Source organism: Mauremys mutica, chromosome 6 (assembly GCF_020497125.1).
Source record: "Mauremys mutica isolate MM-2020 ecotype Southern chromosome 6, ASM2049712v1, whole genome shotgun sequence".
NCBI lineage: Eukaryota > Metazoa > Chordata > Testudines > Geoemydidae > Mauremys > Mauremys mutica.
Window position 1 is genome coordinate 70,874,504 of NC_059077.1, and position 26,463 is coordinate 70,900,966.

General features: G+C 42.1%; 1 long non-coding RNA gene across 1 annotated transcript in view; it reads right to left on the reverse strand.

Moving 5' to 3' along the window:
- LOC123373167 overlaps positions 1 to 24,570 on the reverse strand; it is a 106,696-nt gene extending 82,126 nt beyond the window's left edge. The window contains exons 1-2 of the long non-coding RNA XR_006580594.1: positions 24,457 to 24,570; positions 17,176 to 17,241 (exon numbers count right to left, since the gene is read on the reverse strand). This is a non-coding gene — a long non-coding RNA (uncharacterized LOC123373167). The remainder of the gene's footprint in view (positions 1 to 17,175; positions 17,242 to 24,456) is intronic.
- Between the last annotated feature and the right edge of the window lie 1,893 nt (positions 24,571 to 26,463).

Below are 26,463 nucleotides of genomic sequence, written 5' to 3' on the forward strand. Positions count from 1 at the left end.
CCTTGACCTGGATTCTGGTTTCAAATACATCATTGTAACTCCACCAGAGTCAATGAAATTACATCATGTAAACGTGTTGTAAGAGAAATCAGAATCCAGACCCCTTATCTGCATAAACTGCAAGAATAAATCTAAGTAAGACTGCAGTGAAAAACTATTTGCCAGAGTTGTGAACATAGGAGAAAAGCTCTTTAAAAGCCCATCAGCTTTCAGCCATTTGTTCACAGAAAGGGCAGCTGGTGCTCAAGTTTAAATATTAAGTATGGAAGCTGGCCAAATCTGCCCTTATTGCAAAGTAGGCTATACACAGTAGGTAGTACAAAATAATATATGCTTCAATTTTAATGTCCACTACAGATTTAATTATCAAACATTAAAGAATAACTTTTTCCCCCTCCTGAGGGGGGCATGCAAAATTCTCTTAGGCTTTACAATAAGAATCCTAGTTTGGACCTTCCATTGGCAAGGGGCAAATTTCTCCTTACCTCCTAAGCCATGCTCACAATGCAGTCTAAACTGAGATTAAGTTCAGAGTCTCCTTTATTAGGCAAAGTTTTCCCACTTGGTAGACTGAGAGCATTTGATTTCTTACTTATGAGTTGCTCATGTATCCTTGCATCACAGCCCTCCTTTCTATTTCTATTTTACTGGGTGATATTGCTTGTGTGCTGAATGTGTGACCCAATACCCATTGGAAGAAACAGAAAGACTCCCACTGATTTCAGTGAGCTTTAGATCAGGCCTCAAGAACCTGATTTTCCAGTGCCTTTGCTTCATGCAGTCATTTATACCTGTACAAAGGGAACATAAAATGCTACCTGTAAAAGAGCCCCCTGAGGTTCCTCACCTAGATGGGGGAATCGGACCACATCAGTTACTGGCACTGGGTGTCTCCAGCACAGGCCCCAGCTCTTTACAACTTGCAGAGACCCCTTGCCGGCCTTTTTAGGTCTCTCTGGTTTACCCTGGGAGTTCACAGCTATCTCTGTAGAGTCAGGGTGAAGCTCTCCTGGCTGGAAATTCCCTCTGTGTCTCCAGAATGCCTTACAGCAGTCTCCTGCTTCAAACACGCCTTCCCCAAGTGACTGCAGTTTCCTCCCTTTTAAAGTCATCCTCCCTACAATATATGACTGACATGACTAGAGGGGTGAGGCTAGCCCTCCTCCCAATGCCTGTGTGGCACCTTCATCAGTGTGGGGTCTGTTCACCCCATCACACTACCAATCAGAGCTTAACATATTTTACATACATTCTGAATTAAGTGTAAAATGACTCCGTAAGATATGAGCCTGAAGAAAATGAGACCTTGCATTTAGGTGCTAACACAGAGGTAGGCAAACTACGGCCTGCAGGCCACATCTGGCCCGCGGGACACTCCTGCCCAGCCCCTGAGCTCCTGGCCTGGGAGGTTAGCCCCCGGCCTCTCCCCTGCTGTTCGCCCTTCCCTGCAGCCTCAGCTCACTGCGCTGACAGCACAATGCTCTGGGCAGTGGGGCTGCGAGCTTCTGGGGCAGTGCAGCTGCAGAGCCCAGCCTGACCCAGTGCTCTGTGCTGAGCGGTGGCTTGGCTGGCTCCAGCCAGGCAGTGTGGCTGACGCACCACCAGCCACCAGTGCTCCAGGCACTGCGGTAAGGGGGCAGGGAGCGGGGGGGTTGGATAGAGGGCAGGGGAGTTCATGGGGTTGGATAGGAGGCTGGGGCCAGGCCACGCCTGGCTGTCTGGGGAGGCACAGCCTCCCCTAACCGGCCCTCCATACAATTTCCAAAACCTGATGTGGTCCTCAAGCCAAAAAGTTTGCCCGCCCCTGTGAAATAGCCTATGGCTTGATACTATTAAAAAAAAAATCTTTTTCCAGGCCATTGCTCTTTCTGTTACTGCACATGATTCATATTTTTTTAGCTCTGTAATCTTTCAAAATCCCTCACCTGTGTGGACAATTGGTTACTCAAGGTCACCCATATAGACAGATCATATAACATGTAAGACTGAAGGGGAGATACAAAAAGTTGAATCTCAACCCCCAGTCTTCAGTGTTAACTAGTGGATCTCACAGTATGGTTGGGAGACTCAATGTTGCATGCATATATTACAATATTTTAGACTAAGGAAATCTTATTTCAGTGCCATAAAAACCATCTTCTTTAGGCAAGTTTTCTTTTTAATTACTTTACTAAAAAAGTCTATCCATAAACTTCAAAGTTAATCATTAAATCACTGGAAAACAGAACATACCATTTTCCTATTATTCTATGAAATCTTATTCAATATGGATGATTTTGTTTTGTGAAAAAATCCATGTCTATTTTCTCTAAATTCATAAATCAATGGGTAGGTTAGATTCTGATGACCATATTAATGGTGGAAGAGTTGGGGAAATGAGGATTGGGTGAGTTTTTTTAACATTTTGATTGCACATTCTCATCCCAAACAAAATGAGGATTGGTCTCTAAGGAAGAAAAAGAAAATCTGGAATCAGCCAAGGCTGCCCAGTTTTCCCAAATGCTTAGGCACTAAGGAAAGGAACTAAATACATCACAGTATTACCATTAAATGAATTATGCAGCATCTTTGATAGACAGGATTTGTAATTCTCTCTCTTTACAAAAACAAAACACTCTCATATAGTTCTATTTCTATGATTACGTGGTGGTTATGCTGAAAATAAGTAACTCTTTACTGTTACAAATACACAATCATATGGGATTGTATGAAATGAATATCTTTGCAGAACTCATTTTAGAGGCACATTTGCTTTAGGGCTGTGCTGATACTTCCACCATCAACCTTATTTTCAGAGGTTTATAATTTGGCCATAAACACTCAATTCAGATTGAAATTCAGTGTCAGGTAAAATGCACTTTATATTAATCTTTGTATTGCAGGTTTCTCCTGATTTGTTCCTTTAGGGTACTGAATATCTTAGAAAACTATCTTTAGATGATGATTAAAAAGTGAAATAAACCAATGCAAGCCAGAAGGATTCAGTCAAGACTGACACTCTGTACTCTATTTATATTGCCTTTTCTTTCAAACGGATGACTGAACTTTTCATACCAAACCATAATTTTGAGGGATTTATCTCCAAGGGTTCATGGTACCGTGCCTCAGAAAATCCAGATAGCCTCTTTCTACAAATTTTTATCAGATTTACCAGGACAAAGGCTCCTTTTACAGAAGATTTATCTATACTGTATTAACAGATGTAACAGAAAACTATGAAAGGCTGGCATGGTAATCATGGAAGCTTGAAAGATGGGGTGAAACCTCTGCTTTTGTTGATTCCAGTCTTAGTCTTGGCAGAACTTATATAAAATAAAGTAATCTTTGCTGCTTACACACAGATATCTCCAGGTGCTTCATCTTACAAGTGGAGAAACTGAGGGGGATGTCACTTGTCCACGTTTCCACAGCAAATCAATGGTGCAGAAAGGAGTAGAATGGAGTCTCCAGACTCCCAATCCATTGCCATCTCCACTGGACTATGCTGTCTCTTCATATGTGATTAGATTGTGGGATTTAATCACAGCCTTGGATAAGAGGCAGAACATAGCTGTGCCACACCAGGATGATCTCTGGGAACCATTGTTCTTCAGGAAAGCACTGTGCTTCCCAAATCTCCCCATTATACTGGGAAGGAGGAGAAGTATTATGCTTCACCTTTCTTGAGGTACATATGCTGCTCCTGTCTCACACCCAGCCACGGCTCCAGTTCTACCCACTCACTGTCCATTCCCCCACCCCCTGCTCAGGGATATGGGGAGAAGTTTTGGGCACACAGCTCTTGTTCTCGTACTCACACCCAGAGCAAAGATTCAGGCTGTCCTATCAAAGTTACAAAGTGAAGCAGTACTTGATCCCCTATGTGACCATGTCATGACTAAGCACAATATAACATACAATGAAACTTCCTCCCATTCTTAAACATTTGCCCCAACTTAAAGCAAACCCTCAAATAAAATTTTTTGACATTTGGTTCCTTTTTCCCCCATCATGGTTCATTTTTCTGTGTCTCTGCCCTTCTGTATTCCAGCCAGGCTAGGAAATGGAAGTGCTAAAATGCAGTGAGGTAAGCTATTCTCAAAGTATTTATGGGACGATTAGAAATAGGAACTATCCTAACTGTCAGCTATTCAGCCTAATTTTTTAAATAATTGGAAGAAGCACTGCTCAAGAGTTCAGATTTAACTGTTTATCCAAACCAAACTTTTTCAAATTCAACCATTGAGGTTTAAGTACCATGACGGTTATCTATCATAGGTACGTATATGGTCACTATTACCATAGTGTTACGTGGGGTGTAACCCACGCAAGTCCTGAGTGGGCTAAAGTGGTCCTGAGATGCCATTTAACATACTAGGATGGGGAGCCAGGCTTAACTGATCGTGAAGCTTAGCTTTGCAGGAGCAGGCTGATTTGTATAACAAGAGGAAGTTTAGTGCAGAAAGGTGCTGCAGGGACAGAGTTTGCAGTCACTGTCTGGGAACAGAGAGATAGTGAGGAGGAAGCCAAGGGGGGGCAGAAAGGAAAACCTGGGATCCTAGCCAGTCTAGGAGAAGTCTGGGAAGAAAATCTGGGCTGCAGGGGAAGGAAACGCCCCTAGGCACTGGATAACAGGGAAGGGCAGGACTGGGTGAGGGCTTTGAAAAATGAGTTAAGCCCCGAAAGAAGGCAAGGCTAGGAAAACTGTTATGGAAGAGGCCCCAACTAAAGGGGAAAGAAACAACAGAGTGGCTTGTAGGACAGAGCTTGTCCCCTGAGACTGCCCCTGAAAAGAGAGGGCAACTGAGAAGGAGACTTCTAAAGCAAGCTTGGAAGAAGAGAGGTTCCAGAGAAGAAGACCTGACAGTCAGTGGTCCAGAAAGGGCTGGGCCTCCAGGGAGAAGACCCTGGGAGACAGCCCTCTATGACAGTCTGCAGAGCCTGAGAGTGGGGTGAAGAGCATGCAGAAGATTTCTATTCTGCTCAGAATCGAAGAGATTTTTGTTCCTTTTTGTTGCAACACTATTACCCCATGCTCTGGGACCATGCCACCTCACATGGTACTAGAGCCTGGGCTCCAGCCTGAGCCTGGAAGTCTACATAGCAATGAAACAGCCCTGCAGCCTGAGGACCTTGAGCCCGAGTTGGCTGGCACGGACCAGCCACAGGTTTTTCTTTGCTATGTAGACATATCCTCAGTGACTTGGCCATAGGGCCAAGCCAGAGAAGACTTGGTGAGACCTGGTGAGAGCAGATGGCCAGCCGGAGGTTCTGGAGATGGGGCCCTCTTGCACCATGGCACCAAGGGGGCACTAAAGGTGGTGAGTACACAACCTGACATATAATATATGAGCACCTTACAATCTTGAATGTTTTATCCTCACAACAACCCCATGAGGTATGGAAGTACTGTTATCTCCATTTTACAGATGGGGAATTGAAACAAAGAGAGACTAAGTGACTTGCCCAGGATCACACACAAAAAAAATCGGTAGTCCCAAGCTACTGTCCTAACAGCTAGACCAAATATCTACCTACCTACATACCTCTCTTAAGTAATTCTATGGTGGGAATGTCTACACCAGGGGTCGGCAACCTTTTGGAAGTGGTGTGCCAAGTCTTCATTTATTCACTCTGATTTAATGTTTCGCATGCCAGTAATACATTTTAACAATTTTAGAAGGTCTCTTTCTATAAGTCTATAATATATAACTAAACTATTGTTGTATGTAAAGTAAATAAGGTTTTTAAAATGTTTAAGAAGCTTCCTTTAAAATTAAATTAAAATGCAGAGCCCCCCGGACCAGTGGCCGGGACCCAGGCAGTGTGAGTGCCACTGAAAATCAGCTCGCATGCCACCTTCGGCACCTGTGCCATAGGTTGTCTACCCTGGTCTACACTGACATGGGAAGCTGGCACACCCAAGCTAGCTTTAATCTAGCTAGCCCAAAAATAGTTAAAAATAGCAGTGAAGAAGTGACAGCATGGGCTTCAGCATGTCCCAGCAACACAAGTGTCCCAGATTCCCCAGAGTACTTGTGCAGGCTGTGCTGCTGTATCTACACTGCTATCTTTAGCTGTGCTACCTGAGCTGCTATCACACCTCAAACTGTAGTGTAGACATACCCAAAGCCCATCCTTGTCTCCGTGGAGTCAAAGGCCAAGCTCCCATTGATTTTAATGTGAGCAGGAGTAGTGTTTTTTTAACGTACAAAATCTAGACTAACACATCAATCTCTAATCAGACCGCCCCAAAAAAGTACATGAATCAATGCACATAACATAAAGGCTACATTAAGATGTACCTCGTATCTATGGATTCACAATACATGTTTTCTTATTTTGAATGAATTTCATGGAGTCCCTACTTCTGTGAATTATAGCAGAGCAAGCAAAACACATAACCAAACATGCACACGATTTTGACAGCTAATTCGGGTCTCTTGTTCAGTTAGAATGGCTGAAATTCTCTTCTCATTTTAGCACTAATATCAATCTAGTACTAGCCAAAGTCTCTCAGAAAAAATAAATACAAGACTAAAACATTTTTTATTCTTCATGTAAAATTTAAGACTTAGAACAGCCTTTAAAATAAAGAACATCAGTGCTAGAATGGTCCTGGTTTTGTCAGTATTTTACATCTTTTTATTCTGAGAAATACAGACCTCTGAATAAACAGGCTTTGGCTTTCTTGTTCTTTCCATTACATTTACTGGGATTCATGCTGCAGAGGAGATGTTATTCATTTTCAAATGTCTTTTGCATGTGCAGCAAATGCCTGGGTGCTGTGCTGGGCACATACAAGCAGTGAATGTAAATTTAAATAATGAAAGAAAAGTGGGGTTTATGATCTCCTCTGCGACCAGGAAACCTCATGAAGTATGAACATTTTGTATTGACGTGTGAAAGGAAAGACAAATGTTGAGACTGTTGATGTCTGTGTGACTCTGCCAACGATCTGTATATGATCTAAGAGTGATAATTAAAACAATATCCTTATTCATTCACTTTACACACTGATTCCTTAAAAAGGGGGGGCTGTATTGCGATTTTAAAAACCTCACAGTTTGTGATCCTTTGTTACATTACATTAAATGCCATTTATTGTTTGAATCTGGGAGGCGGGGCATTTCTAAAACCAAACATATCCTGTATGTCTCTTACAATAAAATCAAGGGGGGCGAGGGATAAAGTAATGCATTGATTTCATGTCATGATTTCTTGCTTTGCACCAACCCTTACTGGACCCTTTCTGGGACTGGTTCTGAGGCACTGCCAAGGGGGCAGAATTCTTCTGCAACAAAGCCTCATTATGAACAACCAACCCTAAGCTATTTCTGGGCCCTCAATTATACAAGCTTTATTTATTAATACATTTTTCCATATCACATATAGAGCAGGGACTGTTAATTAGCATAAATTTTGCAGAATAAAAGAAATTTAAATTACATAATCTAGCACTGCTACCTCACACAATATTGAAATTGACCTTCACTCCCTCCTGCCCAGATGGTGCTTATTTGTAACTCAGATGTACTCAGTAGCCACTAGCTAACATTAGGCTGTGTCACACCAGAGGGACCTCTTTAGTGATGTTGTTTCAGGGAATTGGTGCCAAGCCAGAGTTTGGATCTGTAACGTAACTTCACAGAATTTGGGGTGAGTTTAGAGATAGTGGTTTGCTTCTGTCAAGCTGTATGCAGTGGCTCAAGAGCATAGTACCAACCTCAAAGCAGATTGTTAAGAAGCAGGGCACAAACCCCAAACTGGTTGTGAGTTCTGAACTTAGATTTCACCAACCAAGCATCAAGTATGAACTCCTGAGAAATTATAACAGCCTTAGCATGGAGTCACAGACCAGTCACGTACCCCATATCAATTGTATTTTACATTGTACACCAAAGACAACACTTGTAGCCAATCCCATAATAAATTAATTAAAGATTTATTAACTAAGAAAAATAAATGAGAGTTATTTACAAGGTTAAACCAGGTAAATGTACACTCACAAATGAGCCACAGTCTTGGGTTTCAAAATGTAATATAAGCTGCTGTAATATGCAAGCTTTTATATATATTTTTAGAGCTAACCCAGACTAAATAGCTGGGTATCCCTTGCTTATTTTTCAAAATCATAGAATCATAAAATATCATGGTTGGAAGGGACCTCAGGAGGTCATCTAGTCTAACCCTCTGCTCAAAGCCGGACCAATCCCCAACTAAATCATCCCAGCCAGGGCTTTGTCAAGCCTGACCTTAAAAACCTCTAAGGAAGGAGATTCCATCACCTCCCTAGGTAACTGATTCCAGTGCTTAACCACCCTCCTAGTGAAAAAGTTTTTCCTAATATCCAACCTAAACCTCCCCCACTGCAACTTGAGACCATTACTCCTTGTTCTGTCATCTGCTACCACTGAGAACAGTGTAGATCCATCCTCTCTGAAACCCCCTTTCAGGTAGTTGAAAGCAGTTATCAAATCCCCCCTCATTCCTCTCTTCTGCAGACTAAACAATCCCAGTTCCCTCAGTCTCTCCTCATAAGTCGTGTGCTCCAGCCCCCTAATCATTTTTGTTGCCCTCTGCTGGACTCTTTCCAATTTTTCCACATCCTTCTTGTAGTGTGGGGCCCAAAACTGGACACAGTACTCCAGATGAGGTCTCACCAATGTCAAATAGAGGGGAATGATCACATCCCTTGATCTGCTGGCAATGCCCCTACTTATACAGCCCAAAATGCCGTTAGCCTTCTTGGCAACAAGGGCACGCTGTTGACTCATATCCAGCTTCTCGTCCACTGTAACCCCTAGGTCCTTTTCTGCAGAACTGCTTCCTAGCCATTCAGTCCCCAGTCTGTAACAGTGAATGGGATTCTTCCGTCCTAAGTGCAGGACTCTGCACTTGTCTTTGTTGAACCTCATCAGGTTTCTTTTGGCCCAATCCTCTAATTTGTCTAGGTCCCTCTGTATCCTATCCCTACCCTCTAGCGTATCTAACACTCCTCCCATTTTAGAGTCATCTGCAAACTTGTTGAGAGTGCAGTCCACGCCATCCTCCAGATCATTAATGAAGATATTGAACAAAACCAGCCCCAGGACTGACCCTTGGGGCACTCCATTTGATACCGGCTGCCAACTAGACATGGATCCATTGATCACTACCTGTTGAGCCTGATGATCTAGTCAGCTTTCTATCCACCTTATAGTCCATTCATCCAGCCCATACTTCTTTAACTTGCCGGCAAGAATACTGTGGGAGACCGTAACAAAAGCTTTGCTAAAGTCAAGGAATAACACATCCACTGCTTTTCCCTCATCCACAGAGTCAGTTATCTCCTCATAGAAGGCAATTAGGTTAGTCAGGCATGACTTTCCCTTGGTGAATCCATGCTGACTGTTCCTGATCACTTTCCTCTCCTCTAAATGCATCAGAATTGATTCCTTGAGGACCTGCTCCATGATTTTAACAGGGACTGAGGTGAGGCTGACTGGCCTGTAGGTGAGGCTGACTGTCCTTCCCCCAGTGAACCTAGTTTAAAGCCCTCCCCACTAGGTTAGCCAGCCTGCTTGCAAAGATGCTCTTCCCTCTCTTCGTTAGGTGGAGCCCATCTCTGCCTAGCACTCCGCCTTCTTGGAACACCATCCCTTGGTTGAAGAATCCAAAGCCTTCTCTCTGACACCACCTGCGTAGCCATTCATTGACCTCCACAATTCGACGGTCTCTACCCAGGCCTTTTCCCTGCACAGGGAGGATGGACGAGAACACCACTTGCGCCTCAAACTCCTTTATCCTTCTTCCCAGAGCCACGTAGTCTGCAGTGATCCGCTCAAGATCATTCTTGGCAGTATCATTGGTGCCCACATGGAGAAGCAGGAAGGGGTAGCGATCCAAGGGCTTGATGAGTCTCAGCAGTCTCTCCATCACATCATGAATTCTAGCTCCTGGCAAGCAGCAGGCCTCTCGGTTTTCCCAGTCGGGGTGGCAGATAGATGACTCAGTCCCCCTGAGGAGGGAGTCCCCAACCACCACCACCCACCTCCTTCTCTTGGGAGTGGTGGTCGTGGAACCCCCATCCCTAGGACCAGGGGCGGCTCTAGGGATTTTGCCGCCCCAAGCACGGCAGGCAGGCTGCCTCCGGCGGTTTGCCTGTGGAGGTCTGCTGGTCCTGCGGCTTCGGCGGACCTCCCGCATGCCTGCGGGAGGTCCGCCGAAGCCACGGGACCAGCGGATCCTCCGCAGGCAAGCCGCCGGAGGCAGCCTGCCTGCTGCCATCGCGGCGCTGGCATAGTGCCCCACGCGGCTTGCCGCCCCAAGCACGCGCTTGGCATGCTGGGGCCTGGAGCCACCCCTGCCTAGGACAGTGCATCTCATGCCTTCCAATTGGTGGAGTCTCCTTCTGCTCCCTTCCCTCAGATGTATCATCTAGTCCACTCTCCACATTAGTACCTGTGAAGAGAACATGAAAACGGTTGCTCACCTGTATCTCCATTGCTGGTATATGGACGCTCCTCTTTCTTCTTCTGGAGGTCAAGTGCTGCCAAATTTCTTCACCGTCCCTCTGTCCTTGCCCTCCCAAAGTGCAAGCAGCATAGAGAGATCCAGTTTCTTCTTGTCAGGGATTTTTATTCCCTTTCCCCAGAGTTCAAGTTGATGGGAGAAGTCCCCTCTTCATTGGTGTAGGGGGAGCAATCAACAGAGTCTTTTTATCTATGATATTCCACAAAGGTTGCCTAGTGTGTATGGGCCTTCTGTTGTTGGGCAGGATATAACACCCCTTGTGACAAACTAGTATTTCACACTTAGTAATGCTTCTCTTCTGACTGGTGGTTTCCAGTTTCAGAACAGACACTTTTACAGTTTCAGAGCAAACATTTAAATATTACATTATAACATGGGATATCAATATTATAAATGAGACTGACGCGTGCAGAAACTTACAGGCATTTCATAAAGTCTAAACACATTTTTATAAATCTAACAATACTAACACACAGGTGAGCCAGACTGGTTTCATGCTGAGCATTTCTCACTGTTCAGTTAAGGCTTTGGGTCCTAGCATGAGCTGGCACCTGGTCTCCCAGTATCACAGTTTCCACCCTATTTCTAAACAGCTGGATGCCCAAAGAGGGCCAAAGTGTTGTAGAGTAGGTTGGGTACACTGGAGGTGCAAGCTCGGAATGCATTTTAGGCCATATCTAAACTACCATTTACGTCAGCAAAACTTATGTCAATCAGGCATGTGAAAAAACATTCCCCTAAGTGACATAAGTTTTGCCAGCACAGCACTATGTCAGCAGGATAGCGTCTCCCACCAACATCGCTATCGCCACTCATTGGGGGTGGTTTAATTTTGTCGACGGGAGAGCTCTCTCCCGTTAGCACAGAGCAGCTACACGGGAGATCTTACAGTGGGTCTCGGGTGTAGACATAGCCTTAGTGAATAGTACAGCCAGGGCACATGCTGGGAAGCTCAGGGAATGATTTCTCCCACAGCGTAAACCCTCCTAGTGCTCCTACTGGGATGGTATGACTCTGCACTGCCCCCTTCTTGGGTCAGCACCTGTCAAGCACAATTTGACTCTAGACAATTCTTTTTTGGGGACTGATGCACTTTTAGCAGACACATCCCACAAAACCATGCAGTCATGTATATTGAGGGACTATTCTAGAGATAATAGATCAGCCTTTGTTTACTCTATTTTGTAAATGACAGGGTCCTAGAAAAAAAAATATAACTGGACTCCTGAAGTCTTTTTGTGTGCCAAGGAAAACCTAATACATCATTGTAACTATGAGTAGAGAGTAAAAAAGAGTTATCTATCAGACTTTAAACAAATGCTGCCTGAACTGTTGCATGAACAGTACCATATAACATCTAGTCATCAAAGTGATGAAGTGTTGCTTCCCGTTTACAATAAAAGCTTTAGATTTATATCATACCCATTCCCTTCTCCCCCACCCATTTATCAAAGAGGTGTAACCTTTTATTTTTAAAAAGGACAAAGACAACATTTTTAAAATGTTACATAAAATGATACACATTAACAGAACAAATGTCTATGGCAGAATAAATGTCTATGGCAGAATAAACTGAGAGTCCAAGTTCAGTAGTGTGCTGCTTTCAGTTGCTCTATTTTAATTGGAAGTTTGATTCTTTTGACTATGTTATCATATGGTAATAGTTTTGAGGAAGATGACCTGATATGTAAACTCCTTGGATCTGACACAAATTCTACACAAGTTTTACTCAAACTTGTACTTGCACCTTCAAGACCCTGAATAACACCAACCTGTATCTTGAATCTCACATCTAATCATGCCCACCATTCTGTCCCTTCTTACTCAAGACCAGTGATGCCATTCCCAATGCTCCCTTCATGTTCTTCATTTCACATCTTCCTAACTTCTTCCATGTTTGGAACAATCTTGTAACCCCAGTATGCCAGGTTCCCTCCTTACTCAAATCCCTCCTAATGATTCAAAGCTTCTATAAAGTGCACAAACACTGATTTATGTATTTTGAATGTCCTCTTCACCCCAACATAATAGAAGAGGAAAAGTAAATGAAGGAGAGAAGGAAGACATAAAAGGGAAAACAGTGGTAACTTCACCACATGAATGTAATAAATCTCTCTTAATCATCCCCCCTCCTTTTCTCTTTTCTTCCTCTCCTACTACTGCCAATCTCTCTCTCTTTCTTTCATTGAATCACATCTAATGTGAGATTATAATCTCCTAGGAGCAAGGATTATGTTGTATTTGTTCTGTAATGCACACATCATAAATTAGTTTCTATATAGATAATACTTCATAAAAGTTTAGACACTGTTATTCTAGCTGTAATGGAGAGATCATTGATTTAAGAGGGCAAGACTCTGAAAGGAAACCTGAAGACTTGGAGAAAACTGCATATTCTGAGCCACAGCTTTCCATAATGGCTAAATCACAATGTACAGGGTGCTATTTGACTGGAGAATATGGACAAGGACAATGAAATGTTGAATTGGTAATTGGTTACAAAATCAGATTAATTATATATATATATGGTGCTCATCATCCAGGCACTTGGGTGCCTTGCATCAATATAACAAACAGTAAAATATGTTGTTAATTATTAGGGGGGAGGGATAGCTCAGTGGTTTGAGCATTGGCCTGTTAAACCGTGGGTTGTGAGTTCAATCCTTGAGGAGGCCACTTAGGGATCTGGGGCAAAAATTGGTCCTGCTAGTGAAGGCAGGGGGCTGGACTAGATGACCTTTCAAGGTCCCTTCCAGTTCTAGGAGATTGGTATATCTCCAATTATTATTATATATTATGTGTATTACTGCAGTGCCCATGAGCGCCAAGCACCCCATTATGCTAGGCACTGTACAAACACAGAAAAAAGACAAGTTCTGCCCCACAGAGCTTTGTCCCATTACCAATTCTTGCTGTTTTATTTATTTAAAAAGTCAATGAAACACCAGGCTAACCATTGAAACATGGATGCTGACTGACCACCAGAGACAGCAGATACCTGAGCCATCTCCTGAGATTCAAAAATATATGAGATTACTGGTTGAGTTTCATGAGATGGAAGGAAAGCACGGGTTCTCTTTCACACACACCTTTTTCTTTTTTTAATTAAAGGATCATGAATGTGCTGGTTGTCTACAATTTTGGATTTCCTCTGCAGTGTATTGATACATACCATTTTGGGAAGGTCACTCATGCAACAGCCTGCATAAGACCAGAGAAATATGCCACTGACACTATGAGGCAACTATTGTTGAAACTGGAATGTAAGTCTAGTTTTTAAAGTTCAAAGGTTTTATATTATCTGGATTTTCTTTAGTTCTTTCAAATTATTTAGAGAGCATTTATGACTGTAAAATAAACTAGTGGAGTTATGCCTGTTTATACTAACTAAGGATCTGGCTCTAAGTCTGAAATATATTTGACTCTGTCATTACAGGACGAGGGTTTCCTGTGGAGACCAGATGTACAATATATATCTTTTCTTATAAACAGATATTGTAGAGTTTCTAAGAATAATAATGACTCTATCCAAAAGGAATGAGACAGCTTCAGACCTTTTACCCTTCAAACACAGATATTTCCCTCCCCATTTAGATTTTTTGTTTCTGTTTTCTGGATGCTACTAAATTAATGTGATAAAGTACTTTTAATATTCTATATGCTCTATCAGTGTAATTGTCATACATGGTTACTTCTGTCCAGGGGAGTAGGGCACAATGTGCTAATGAATTATTTTTGCAGTTGTGGAGAGTCTCAGAGAATAGTTCCATAGCTTTAAAATACTAGAGAAGCTAACAGAATTAAACAGGAAACAAGGCGCTAGGAGAAATTTCAAGAATGATTCAAGCTATGTAACTTGTGAACTTGAATTAAAGACCATTTTTGAGCCACTTTAATCTATTTTGCCTTCCTAATCCTGCATTGGTCACAGCAAGTGAAAATTAATTTGATATTCCCCTCCTACAATAACTTCATTTGTTCACAACACAAAATGACCACATAACTTGCAGAGCTGATATTCTGCTTGAGAGAGGCCTAGGATTAGAATAGCAGAGATGCTGCAGGTTAGCACTAATATATGTTTTAGAAGAATTTTATGGAGAGGTTTGCACAGCAGCTCATACATACAGGATGGTTAACTTATTAGCCCTTTGCTTTCAGGAGCCATATGTTCACTCACAGTTTTAAGAGAAAAATTCTGCTCATACAGAAAATTTACTAAGGGCAATTAATGCATTTCTTGCTGAAATGTACATTCTTCTGAATTACTCACAGCTATAACTAACTGAAAATGTTATAAGCCCTAATTTAGTAAAACCCATAGGCACATTGTGACGGGTTCGGTCACAGAGTTTCCCATGGGACTGGCACCTGATGTGCTGAGACTACCTCTGAGCCCGTTTTCTCTGCCAGCTTGAGACTTCAGAACCCTGCCTTGTTGAGCCAGACACACTAGCCTGCTGCAAACACAGACCCAGGTCTGACCCAGGTCCCCCAAAAGCTGCAGACTTAACTGAAAACAGCTTAAGAAGTGTTCCTGTCTCTAGCACCCAGAAACCCAGCTCCCAATGGGATCCAAACCCCAAATAAATCCATTTTACTTTGTATAAAGTTTATACAGGGTAAACTCATAAATTGTCCGCCCTCTATAACATTGATAGAGAGATATGCACAGCTGTTTGATCCCCTAGGTATTAATTACTTACCCTGGTTTAATTAATAAGCAAAACTGATTTTATTAAATACAAAAAATAGGATTTAAGTGGTTCCAAGTAATAACAGACAGAACAAAGTAAGTTACCAAGCAAAATAAACTTGCAAGTCTAAGCCTAATACTGATTACAGATGAAATCTCACCCTCAGAGATGTTCCAATAAGCTTCTTTAACAGACTAGATTCCCTTCTAGTCTGGGCCCAATCCTTTCCCCTGGTACAGTTCTTGTTCCAGCTCAGGTGGTAGCTAGGGGATTTCTCATGACTGCTGCCCCTTTGTTCTGTTCCACCCTCCTATTATAGCTTTGGCACAAGGCGGGACTCCTTTGTCTCTCTGGGTCCCCACCCCTCCTTCTAAATGGAAAAGCACCAGGTTTAAGATGGATTCCAGTACCAGGTGACATGGTCACATGTCCTGGGAGACCCCAAGCCTTCATTCTTCCTGGCCTGACTCACAGGAAAGTTTGCAAGTAAACAGAGCCATTTACAACTAATTGTCTTAGTTGATGGGAGGCATCAAGATTCCAAACCGCCATTAATGGCCCACACTTTGCATAATTACAATAGGACCTCAGAGTTATATTTCATATTTCTAGTTTCAGATACAAGAATGATACATTTATACAAATTGGATTACCACACTCAGTAGATTATTAACTTTGTAATGATACCTTACAAGAGTCCTTTTGCATGAAGCATATTCCAGTTATATTATAGTAACACTCATTAGCATATTTTCATAAAATCATATGGAGTGCAATGTGACACACATAATGAACTTTAATCACAGTTCCTTAAAATTAAGCATGTGCTTAAATTCTTGGCTGAATTAGCACTATAAGTGGCAGAAGAAAATAAGGGATTGTAACTAAAGGGTTTTTTTGGTAGAAGAACAGATTAAAAGCAGTATCAACTTAATATAGGCACAAAATGTAAGATTTCATAAAGAGGATGTTATATCATGAAGATATATTTTATAGTCACGTAGCCCAGCTGGCACTCACCACCGTGGCGCCTCCTGCTGGTCATCTGGGAATTAGCTCAGTTCCAGCCTCGGAGCACCTCCTGGTCTTCTTACCAGTGCCTGCTTCCTCCTGATCTCCACCACTTATAGCACTTCAGGCCCCGCGTCCCTCCCGGACCCCGGTGCCCCTGACCTTGGGGTGCTGCCCCACAGCAGTGCCCCCACATTCTGGGTCTCCCCTCCCCTAAGCTCACCTCTCCTCAGTGACCCACTGCCAGTCCTCATCTAGCCCCTTCCCTCAGGGGAAAACTGCAGTCTGAAGTGGCCACTCATCCTCAGCAAGGGGGTTTGGACCTGCTGCCTTTCCAGCCCCAGCTGCCTCCCTCCAGGCCTAGTACCTCCCCTGGCCTTTAGCAAGGCCTCAGCTTGGAGACTCACCAGGCCAGAGCTCCTCAGCTCTGACTGCCTTTCCCCAGCCCTGCCCTGCCTCAGGTACCCTGCTTGGTCTCCCAGGCAGCCTGGTCCTCTCTGCTCCTCATCTGGAGCAAGAGTCTTCTCTCATTCACTAAGCCTGCCTTTTTTATCAGGATCAGCTGGACCCTAATGGGGTGTGGCCACACCTGTGGCTGTTTACCCAACCAGCCTCCGCTGGCTGCTCTTAACCCCTTCATAACCAGAGCGGGGTGACCGCCCCACTGCAAGTCATTACAAAAGAGGTTGGAGAGCTTACAAAACATAATATATATAGAAAGTTTGTCATTATTGCTTTGAAATTCAAAGGGTAGATTGTTCCTATAGTAGCCCTGGGAAGCTCTGTGATCCAGAGACACCATCTGAGGTATAATTCCCTTCCTGCTCCCCCCTGGTTCCATTGCAGACTAATTATAATATCCCATGCCAGTCAGTGGGTGGAACCTTACACTTGAGGGCGGAATCAATCTAAGTTACACAACTTCAGCTTCGTGAATAACTTAGCTGAAGTTTACATTCTTAGATCTACTTACCACGGTGTCTTCACTGTGGTAAGTCAACAGCTGACTCTCCCATCATCTTCGCCTGCGCCTCTCGCCCTGGTGAGGACAAAGACAGTCAGGAATGTCAAGAGGTTCTTATTTCCTGAAAGTATGTAGTCCATGTCACAATCTAGCTGAAAGAAGATTGGGATTTTCAATTTAAATAGGCAATGGTATTGTGAACTTAAACACAGAAAGCAAATATATTAACAGACATGATACTCATCAGTTTAGTTTCATGGTCCAAGCCGCAGAAAATCCAAAAAGGACTTGTTATCAGCATTCAGAGTAGCAGCCACGTTAGTCTGTATCTGCAAAAAGAACAGGAGTACTTGTGGCACCTTAGAAACTAATAAATGTATTTGAGCATAAGCTTTCATGGGCTACAGCCCAATTCATCAGATGCATAGACTGGAACATACAGCAAGAAGATATTTATACATACAGAGAACATGAAAAGGTGGAAGTAACCATACCAGCTATAAGAGGCCAGTCAATTGAGATGAGCTATCATCAGCAGGAGAAAAAAAACTTTTGAAGTGATAATCGAGATGACCCATAGATGGTGTGAGGATACTTAACATGGGGAAATAGATTCAGTTAGTACAGTGGTCTCCAACACAGTGCCCGCGGGCGCCATGGCGCCCGCCGGGGCATCTTTCTACACCCGCGTACTGGCCGGCAGACAAGCATCCGCCGAAATGCCATCAAAAAGTGGCAACATCAAGAGGTGTCGCTGCCGAAATGCCACTGAAAAGCAGCGTCATCAAGAGGTGTTGCCACTGAAATGCTGCCAAAAAACAGCATCATCAAGAGGCATCACCGCTAAAATGCTGCTGATTTTCGGCAGCATTTTGGCGGCAACACCTCTTGATAACGCTGCTTCTTGGCGGCATTTCGGGAGATGCTTGTCCGTTGACCATGGTCCTCCGTGGCTTGTCGTCCGGCGCCTTCCAGACGAAAAAGGTTGGGGACCACTGAATTAGTGTAATGGCCCAACCATTCCCAGTCTCTGTTCAAATATAAGTTAATTATATCTAATTTGCATATTAATTCAAGTTCAGCAGTCTCTCTTTGGAGTCTGTTTTTTGAAGTTTTTTTTGTTGTAAAATTGCCACCTTCGAGTCTGTCACTGAGTGGTTACAGAGGTTGAAGTGTTCTCCCACTGTTTTTTGAATGTTATGATTCCTGATGTCAAATTTGCGTCCATTTACTTTTTGTATAGAGACTGTTTGGTTTGGCCAATGTACATGGCAGAGGGCATTGCTGGCACATGATGGCATATATCACGTTGGTAGATGAGCAGGTGAACGAGCCCTTGATGGTGTGGCTGATGTGATTAGGTCCTATGTTGGTGTCACTTGAATAGATATGTGGACAGCGTTGGCATCGGGCTTTGCTGCAAGGATAGGTTCCTGGGTTAGTGTTTATGTTGTATGGTGTGTGGTTGCTGGTGAGTATTTGTTTCAGGTTGGGGGGCTGTTCGTAAGCGAGGACTGGTCTGTCTCCCAAGATCTGGGAGAGTGAGGGATCATCTTTCAGGTTAGGTTGTAGATCTTTGATGATGCACTGGAGAGGTTTTAGTTGGGGGCTGAAGGTGATGGCTAATGGCATTCTGTTATTTTCTTTGTTCGGCCTGTCCTGTAGTAGGTGACTTCTGGGTACTCTTCTGGCTCTGTCAATCTGTTTTTTCACTTCAGCAGGTGGGTATTGTAGTTTTAAGAATGCTTGATAGAGATCTTGGAGGTGTTTGTCTCTGTCTGAGGGATTGGAGCAAATGCGGTTGTATCTTAGAGCTTGGCTATAGACAATGGATTGTGTGGTGTGGATGGAAGCTGGAGGCATGTAGGTAAGTACAGCAGTCAGTAGGTTTCTGATATAGGGTGGTGTTTATGTGACCATCACTTATTAGCACAGTAGTGTCTAGGAAATGGACCGCTTGTGTGGATTGGTCTAGGCTGAGGTTGATGGTGGGATGGAAATTGTTAAAATCATGGTGGAATTCTTCGAGGGCTTCTTTTCCATGGATCCAGATGATGAAGATGTCATCAATGTCACGCAAGTAGAATAGGGGACAAGAGCTAAGGAAGCATTGTTCTAAGTCAGCCATAAAAATGTTGGCATACTGTGGGGCCATAGCAGTGCCGCTGACTTGAAGGTATATATTGTCCCCAAATGTGAAATAGTTGTGGGTGAGGACAAAGTTCAGCCACCAGGTTTGCTGTGGTTTCATGTTCTCTGTATGTATAAATATCTTCTTGCTGTATGTTCCAGTCTATGCATCCGAAAGTTTATGCTCAGATAAATGTGTTAGTTTATAAGGTGCCACAAGTACTCCTGTTCTTTTTATTATCAGTAAACTCCTTTAACTCTCACTCCCCTTTGGGATCATTAGCATGTTCCAGAATTAACTGCATATGTTCCGTATTGTATGAAATATAGTTTATTTAAATGATGGGATAATAGGTAGCTTATATATTAACACTCCCCCTATTGTCATCATACAAGCTATTCTACTATGCAAGTAGTTCAAAGTAAGTTTCTGTATCCTGAAATTTGGAAAGGACTTCATAAACACACTATATGCCATAAAAGGCATGTAATAATTTGAAAGACTATAATGCTAACTGGGCTTTATATTGTTATAGTGCTCATACATTAAACTCACTGATTATTTAATTAATACAATTCTGGTATAGGGATCTAATTGTACTTTACAAAACCCAGTTCCCACTTAATCCGTTTATACTGATGTAGTTGCCACTGGCTTATATAGATCATTGGGGCATTTGATTGTAAAGATCAGACTTGATATGATTCCTTTGGTTTACTGTAATATTTTCAAAAGTAGCAAATAATTGTACAACTTTTTAGTATGCTTGAATTACCGGAGCCAGTTAAAGCTACTGTAAATTGATTGACTAGCTAGGAGAATTCATGGTTTTTCTAAAATGGAAACTTCACTATTATGCATCTGCCTTATTTGGGAAGTTCTATGTTGAATTGATCTACCTGTAGTGATCCTTTGGATGTAACAGTCAGAAGAGGGATTGCCAAAATTGATTCTGAACATAGAATTCACTTTATATGATGTATTATTGAATGACTATGTATGTATATATCTGGAAATTTGACAAAAATGTATTCTTAAGTGAAAATTAAAGAGGGGAAATTGCCAACCTAAGTTCTTAAATAAACTGTCAGTCCCTGTTGGTATGTAGATTAATTGGTTTAAAAGCAGACAGGGGACATCTGATCCACAAAAGAGTAGTGGCCAGACACATAGCAGAGAGGACTTAAATGTTCTCAAGGGGAAGGTGTACTGATAACACTGTTCTTATTGTCCATTACCCTCCACAATAATAATGCACGGAGAAGATAAGATTCATATACACTGTATTAAGTTATAATAGAATCAATACATTCACCACTACAGACGATTTGTTACTGTTTGTATTCACATTAACTGAAATAACTCCTTTTTCATCATAAAATTGCTTTGTACATTTTTGATATTTTCCTAATTTAGATTATTTGGGATTTCAGAATTTCTAGCTCCTATCTTGCTTTAATTTCCAAGCTAATCAGCTCACCAATCTACAGTAAAATCAAAGCACCTGCTTTTCATTCATTTAAAATCCCTTAAGAGGCATATTTCAATCACGTTTAATGGGTACTGCTGCTATTCACTGCCTTGTGTTGGGCTTCTCTTTTAAAAACTGGCAAGAGCTCATTTCAGAGACACAGTTACCATAGAATTCAAAGTAAAGGATTAAATACAAACAGTCCCCACATGACTTGATCATTGCCTAAAATAATGTACACTCCGAATATTTTAGAGATCAAGTTTGCTTTGAAGATTTTTTAATTCAAAACTTTCAAGGACAGGAAGTAGTGAATTAATTCCTAAAGTGGTGAAAATAACACTTTGAAAGTGGAACTGCAATCAGCCGTTATGCTAGAAAAGGTATTTATAAATTGCATCAAGTTGTGTGCACATGCACACACACACACAGTGCATGCTGACAGACATAATATTGCTTGGAGGATTGTCAGACTGGATGGAACTCAACTCTTGATTCAGTGCAACAATTTTCTTTTCACCATTTTTCTCCTCTCCTTGGCAGTGAGTGGAAAATTGAAAACTTGCCCCACCTTCCTCAAGTCTTATAGAGATTAATAGTTCCTGCATCAGATGCAGGGTTAGGAAAGTAGACTTTGAAAATCAGCAGCCAGCACAGAAGGAGAGCTTCCTAGCCACAATAAAAACAACACTGCATTTCATTTCCCAACCAAGAAACACTGGGAAACCAATTTTATTAAAACTGTGGAAAAGCTATAACTATACATTGTAAACCACATTCACTGCCAGGAGTCCTGGTGCAGCTAAATATGCTGACAGATAAAAGGAGTTGTGTGTTATCAAGAATGTGATTATAATAAAGTTAAATATATTTGGAGTGTCGGTATAGTTTTAAGTATAAAAGAACTCCTACTGAATCATGTATGGTGGAAGACCACATAGAAAACTCTCAAGCACTCCTCACTAAGGGCCTGATCCACAGCCCAGTGAAATCAGTTGGAAAATCTCCATTGACTTAAATAGACTTCAGTTTCAGGAGCCATTTAAAGCAATTGTAAATAGATTGACTGGCTATCAGAATTCCATAGGCTTTGAGTCAGGCCCTGAGTTGCCTGAACTGATCCTCTTTGGAGTTGAGGAGCCACTCAGTGCCAACTAGCAGAGGGTCCCCTCAGGCCTGATACACTTATTGGTCCAACACACTGTCATAACATATTTCATGGGTGTCATGTAAGGTATTATATGTAAACTAGTGACATGCTGGTCCCAAAAATCATTCCTTGAATGTATGTACAGACTGTACACAATGAGTTAACAATGTGTGCTGGAAATATGTCTTTAAAATGTGTTTGAGAGGCAGAGCATGAACCCAACCTGCCTTAGACAAAGGAATGTGTATTTACCTGTCTTACCAGCTTGGTTACAGGCAGAGGACAATAGAAGTACATTTACGTGTAAGGTAAACAAAGCCATCAAGCTAGACAAGTGGGGAAGAAAACTGTGTAACAATCAGGCCAGAGAACAGAATCTGCACCTCAGTAAGCCTTCCTGGCTCTTGACACAGAGACAATAGATTTTGGGTAATATAAGTGGGACAAAAAGACATTTTTGTTATCCATCACTGAGGAGACCTTAGGGCATAGCACCCTTTGAGCCTATGAAAGCTGGATCCTCTTGACCTGAAAGGCAAGAGATGCTGGTAACTTGATATAAGTAAGAAAACTGCTTAGGCGATGACTGTAACTCGCTAAAATTAAGTTTTAGTCACTAGAAAGAGTGTTTTGTCCTGTTTTCTTTATTACCATACCTGTTTGTTTTATTCTTGCTTAGTATAACTTACATCTCCATTCTTTTCAAATAAACTTAGCAGCAGCAAAGCTCATACCTGCTAAGGGAGAGTAGTAACACAGTGGACACATCATAGGAGTCCACTCAACCTTTGAAAGCACTGAAAATAGTTGGCTACAAAAATGGTTGTATCCTATCTTGTGTGTGCCTCTCAGCAAAGAGACTGATGCTCTAAACAGGTCTGCAGACCCTATTGCCTGTTTCTTATTTGATTGCTTTTTAAGTATTTTGTTACCTGATCTAAAAAACCATTGAACTCTCTCTAAAACACATGGCAGGAGGATGAGATACCAAAATTTAGGAATATGTTCCTCATTTTCATTCATTAGGTAGTATTTTTCCTTTAAATTGTTTTACTATTAAAAAAACTATTTGTTTTTACTTGTCTTCAGCACATTATGGCTGATGGAAATAAGAATCTGGTTCTTAAATGTTACAGTATGATTCAAAAATACGGTATAGAAATTGCCTTTAGTATCCATTCCAGAAGGGAAGCTCACTATACAGTGAAAGACTTTATCCATTTGAGCTTTCAGCTATGCTCTGGTTACAAGAGATGGTCGAAATGGTGAGTTGGAAACTTCTTATTTATTTATTTATTGCAGAGCAAGGCCTATTTTTAAACCTGATATCTTGCACAAACAGCTTTTGATGGTCTCAAAATATTTCAGTTTTTGGTCAAAATTGAAATTTTTGAAATGTTTCAATAAAAATTAGAAACATTTTGAAAATATAAAAAAGTAGTTCCAATTTGAAGCTCATGTAATGGAAACAACTTTTGAAATTTCAAAACTTTCCAATTTTTTCCCAATTTTTTTTATCAGTTCTACTGGTTACATATCCTTGTGTGGTACCAGCAACCAGAGAGTACATGCTTATGAAGTTGGGCTCGTTTTTGCCTTCCATTAAAGTTCATCTTTCCTGTAGATGTGATATCCATCTTTACTCCAGGGGTTGTACTACTGCTGGAATCTATAGATCTGATTTCCTGGGGGAGATAAAAAGCTTGCTTAACAGGTCTCTGAAAATATTGCTCTCTCAGATCCACAAGCATACTTCTCTGTTGCTGCTTCTGTGGAGGCACTGTGTTTTCCATACTGAAAGAGGGTCCATATGCCTCTTTAAAACCTTGCTTTTGGTGCTGAGATATTTGTGAGTGGCAGCAAGTGGCTGCAGCTAGTGCTAAGTGGATTCAGTTGTTCTGAGATTTACATGCCAGGCTGTATGGATCTATGGCAGCAATACATTCAGAGTACTCCAGTTAAAGGTAAGTATCAAGTTAAAGATTTTTCTTTTTTAATTAAAATGTAGTTGATAAGCTCTAGTACTAAACCCCAGGGACTCTAGGAATTACAGCAGAGGACAATGAGAAAAAGCTTTGGTAAGTGATAGCTTAGCAGCTATCAATACAACTGCAATCACTACTATACAGAGAGCTCTAAGAAGGAACCCAATATTCAGTGTCCAAGGGTGCCAAAGTCAGATGGTAGGTGATAAAGGAATGAAGAGATGACAGTAAACTGAAGTCACGTTAATCAATTGCATCAGTTACTCTTAATAGAGCTGTCTCAGTCTTACCTACCTCCGTTTCTGAAAACACACGAGAACTCTATTCTGAAATTCACTCTGTTTTCTGGAATGTGTCAGTAAATAGTATGCAATGGCAGGTTTACATGTATTACTTCTTTCCACTGACATGGAGAATGTAACTGGCAGAATTTCAAACAAACTAGAAGGAGCTCCCTAGTTTGAAATCTACTCCCAGATCCATCTCTGTGAAAAAAACATTCTGTTTCATTAATGCACTCCTTTCACATTTTGGGTGGCACCAGTACTCCTACCTGACACTACCTTTACTGGTACTAAAGAAGGTCATCCAAGTAGCAGGCTGAACATGTTGTTGAACAAACCTCAATCCAAGATGAATAATGTTGACACAGAAACGGAGTATGACTGGAATGAACATAGGAAGAAATAAAAGTTTAGTAGATTTGACATGTAACAAAGCTGTATAACTTTAATCAGTTTGTGAAATGACTTGAGCCAGAATATAGACCTACTAAGTCTCCATGGCTCTTATGCCTATGGTTTCACATGGAGCATAGGCAAAGAGGAGAGCAGGGAGGGACTCTGAGCAGGAGAGAGAGAGAGAGAGAGCAAAATAGACAATATTTCTGGAAGAAAGGATAACCATGGTTCTGGAGAAAAGGGCTGTGGTCACTTACATAAAGTGTTGTTTAATGTGGTACTTGCAAACCAAACTCTTCAAGGGTCAGTTTGTGGGGTTTGCAAATTTGGCAGCAATTTTAGCATTTGAGTTTGCTTCATGTTTTGGATTCAGTGAACCTAAATCTCCCAATAGGCCCTACAAGCTCTGCCTGGATGTTGCTGATGGCTTGCTATCCCCCCTGCTGCTGGGTCTCAACTTCTGCAGGTGCTCTTACACCCTTCCCCTTGGTATGGCCACCCCAACAATACAGTAGGGTTTTCTGGAGGGCTAGCAGGAGCAAGGAGGACCTTCCACGTTTACTGTCTTTATCCATAATATTGGGAATTTGGATAACGATGCCCCATACCAAGGTACTGCGTGACCTTTAAACATATGTAATAAAATAACCCTGTTATAACATATTTGCTAAGAGTTCACAATCTTATACTGGGGTTATGGGGCTTTGTATCCCATTTTAAATATGAGTGGCTCTGGCATCAGGAGTGCTTCTGTTCCTATAGCAGTATGGAGGTGAAGTGTGTGAATTAAATTGTTTCTCTCTCCTGAAGACCTTTTTCTGATGCTGCTCTATCAACTATTACAAGCATCTGGCTTTGAGCTGTCAAATGAGGATTGTCACCTTGGAGATGCAGCTGTATATGTACAGGGGCGGCTCTAGACATTTCGCCGCCCCAAGCAGGGCGGCACGCCGCAGAAGGTGCTCTGCCGGTCGCCGGTCCCGCGGCTCCGGTGGACCTCCCGCAGGCATGCCTGCGGAGGGTCCCGCTGGTCCCGCGGCTCCACCGAAGCCATGCGGGACCAGTGGACCCTCCGCAGGCACGCCTGCGGGAGGTCCACCGGAGCCGCCTGCCGCCCTCCCGGCGACCGGCAGAGCGCCCCCCGTGGCATGCCGCCCCAAGCACGCACTTGGCGTGCTGGGGTCTGGAGCCGCCCCTGTATATATATGAATATCACTGATTCTTGTGGTGGTTTAATTAACATTCTGAATGTTACTTTAACATAGTACATTTTTGTGGTTTAATTTTGGAGTAGGGCTTGTTTTTGGTGAAATGTCTTGAACTCTTTTTGTTATATGTGAACAAACACAAGCTAAATTTCTTGTTCCAAGCCTAAATTGAGAAAGCCTGTTATACAAAAATACACAACAGGGGCGCTCCTATAACAAAGTTATGGTTAACCCCGGGTCACAATTTGAGTTAGAGAACATGTGGAAAATAACTGTGTAAACTTTTCACAGTTCACATAAAGCTTTATAAGGCATTCTACACTGCACAGTGCAGTGCATTAAGCATTTCAAATCACTTAAGTGTTGTGTTTTGTTATTTGGCCATGTGTTTTCTGTCATCACTACAGCAGCATGTTGTCAATTTTATTTATTTTTTTAATAAAGTTAGAAAATGCAAACTTTTAAGTTCACTTATAAAGGTGTTTGAGCAGCATGCTACGTGCGTACTGCAATTTACTCTGCTCCTTCTGGAGTCAGCGTGTGGGACACCTTACCCAAGCAGTCGTCATTATATTAATGCTTAATATTGCTCCAAAGAAATTCAGAGGGCAATTTCAAGTGTTACCTCCCACTATGATTAGTGCTCCTCAGGAATCAGATGGTATAATATTT